The following is a 3,020-nucleotide window of genomic DNA, read 5'->3' as shown; positions in this document are numbered from 1 at the left end:
CCCTTCCAATCTCTAATGTTCTGTGATTCCCATATACCTAATGCTATTTGTGAACGTGATCACAATTTTCTCCATCTGGATAGCATGGAGGTTAGCTAAGTGCATCTTTGTCTCTTTTTGTTGTTATTAAATAGGGACAAATGGATGGAGTCCTACAAAAAAGGAATAATTAATGTATTTCCTCTATTAATTCAACAGTTTAGCCCCCAGTACTTTCACCTGAGACATGAGGTACGGATTCAGTTCTGGTTCTCTGTTGGATTGAGTCCGAATATTTCCTTACATTTAGAACCGTGCTCTTATCTAAAAAGGCATAAAACCAGGTTTACTGTGGAGGACGATCTGTGACAGAATACAAGAATGGCTTATATTTTATAATGTATAAATATAAGTGCCTCATTTCAGGATCTTATCCCCAGTGAACACCTCGCCAAGGTCATCCTTCTCTCCATTCTGTTAAATGCTTCGCAGTGTTCTGTACGGTAAATGAACTTAACCTGTTTCAGAGGAAAAACATGGGATAAAAGACTTCATGGATGGGGGCATAGGTGTAGACCTGAAGATACAAAGTAGAAGGTTCAGCATGGATTCCATTTTAGAAGATAAAAGCTCTCATTGCAAAGGAAAAAGATGTGAGGAGGTGATGGCAGTTTGGAGTGAGTGGTATGAGATTAGAATTTGAGTACGGAAGGAGTGGTAAAAAACTATGTAGTAAAATGATGCAGGATTGAGTACATTTGGGAACAGGAGTGGAGTTTAGAGGAGAGATGTGGGGGGTTTTAGAAAAGTATGAAAGAATGATACTCAAAGGAAGGACAGGATGAAAGATTAGAAGCAACATAGGACTTACACATTACCAGACTTCAATAGCTAGAAGATTAACTAGCAGGTTATAAAACCAGCAATTATAAAGATTGAGCTCTTGCTGAGAAGATTGATGCTAAAGCTAATTCAAGTGAACAGAAATAATGCTGAGAGTATTTCCTAATGAATACTTCTGGGTCACTGAAACCTTTCTGGTCATCTGAACAGTTTTGCTCCAACTTTATAGTAACAAGCTTAATGATAAAACAAATATTCTCACAAGTTTGTCACCTCTGTATAAAACAGATTAAGACAAAGTTGCACATTATGGCTGAGCTGGTCTAGCTGGCTCATTGCTGCCAAAAAGGGAAGGTCTTGGCTTTTCCCTTATGCTCATTTTGTTGCTCATCTGATCCCATGGTGACATAATTCACTTTAGTAATCGCTCCCCTCCCCCCAAAAAAAAAAAATTGTTACCTGTTTTGTTTTGTGTTTGACTGCCAGATTGATTTTCTGAGTTGGCTCATTAAGCTGACAGAAAGTGTGTGATCAGAGGAACACCAGAGAAGCCTGTGGCTCGGAGGGGAGTTGACAGTGAGGAGAGAGTACAGCCTCCATTTTGGGAGCATTGCACTAAATTCTTTGATTGGCTCAAGCCATAACATGTAGCTTTACCTTCAAAGTTCTTGTGTCTATTTCTCCAGCCACACTGTTCATTGGAGGAAGATAGGATGAGAGGAATTGCAAGTATGCACGGTGCTCAGCCACTTAGAAAATGAGTCCAGTAAACCAATCTTTGTTCAACAGAACAAGGAATCCACTGCCCCCAGATCTTTCTTCTAGCATTATCTGTGGCCTATGATCTGGAAGCAGAGAGCTGCTGCCAAAGTTTGTATGGGAACCAAACAAATAATGAACATTATGGGCATGAATCTTGTCTGCGAGTGCCTGTATTGTACAGCATGCTTCAACAAATGGTATCGCTGTACATAATTGGTGGGAAAACAACAGTAACAGTTAATGTATTTTTTTTTTCCAAACAAAATGCATGTTTTATTAAGCTCTGGTTTTGCCCATGGCTGTTACGTAAAAGCTGCAAATGTAATTGTTGCAAGCTGTTTATTTAGTGTCTGCTGGATTGTTTATTTGAAAGCAATTTTTGTAATAAATATCCACTATGACATACTGTTAAAATTGTTCCAGAACTTCAAGTCCTTAGTGTTCTTCCCTGTTGCATTATCTTTGTCATGTCAGGCTTTAGTACATTTAATGTTATTGGCTCTGCATAATACAGCCTTTGTTTTGCACTCAACAGAACTATTTTTACCTTGATTGTGACTACTAGGCTAATAAGAATGGCTTCATGCATTTTTTAGTCTCCCTTCATCCAAAATGAGACTAAGGGGAATAGCACTGAAGTGAAAATAACTTTGCATTTACTTAGATTATTCAAAGCTTAATGTTTCAATGAAATACAGAAACAAAGAATTGGTCATAAAACTGACAGTATTAACTGTGATGAGAAGAGGTCTGTTTAAAGGAACAGAACGGAGTAGGACTGGGGAGAGACATCACAGCATCCTCTGAGAGGGGCAGCAGTGCATTTCTTCTCGGTTCTTAAGACTTTGCTGACACCTCAAGCTGCAATAAATAGGGCAGTGTTCATAAAAGTGATTCTACCCTCTGTATCCTGCTGTGTTGGGCCAGTCAGCAGAGCATCCCTGTTTCCTCCTACAAATTTCTGTGATTTCTTAGCACATCACATCAGTGCAGGCTAATGCTAATAGCTGTAGATGGCTTCATTGTATCTGCATGGTGCATGTTTTTTTTTTTTCAGGACACAGTATGTACAGCTATAAGTTAGAAAAAAGCAGGCAATTAAACTCTTTATAGCAATCTATATCAAATACTAGACTTAAGTACATCATTTCAAATGATGTCAAAGTATTATGAACTGGGGAGTGAGGAAGCCCTGAAACTAAGAAACTTTTTCAGGTTTTGTTTGAAGTGACTATTTAATAGAGTGCCAAGGTTTGGTATAATGCTATTTACATATTTTTCTACAGTTTGTTAAAGCTGTCCTATGCTCTACGTTCACTGCAAAAGGGGACATGGATGCCCTCCACAAAGGAGTATGATTATAATTGAGAAAGGGGTTAGGGGTGGAAATAAAGGATAAGAATATTTCTGTAATGTGAATTTAGCTACTGCTATAC

This window comes from Pterocles gutturalis, unplaced genomic scaffold (genome assembly GCF_000699245.1).
Source record: "Pterocles gutturalis isolate BGI_N339 unplaced genomic scaffold, ASM69924v1 Scaffold30619, whole genome shotgun sequence".
In the NCBI taxonomy this organism is placed as follows: Eukaryota; Metazoa; Chordata; class Aves; order Pterocliformes; family Pteroclidae; genus Pterocles; species Pterocles gutturalis.
The sequence above is the reverse complement of the archived record's forward strand: the minus strand, read 5'-3'. Positions refer to the sequence as shown.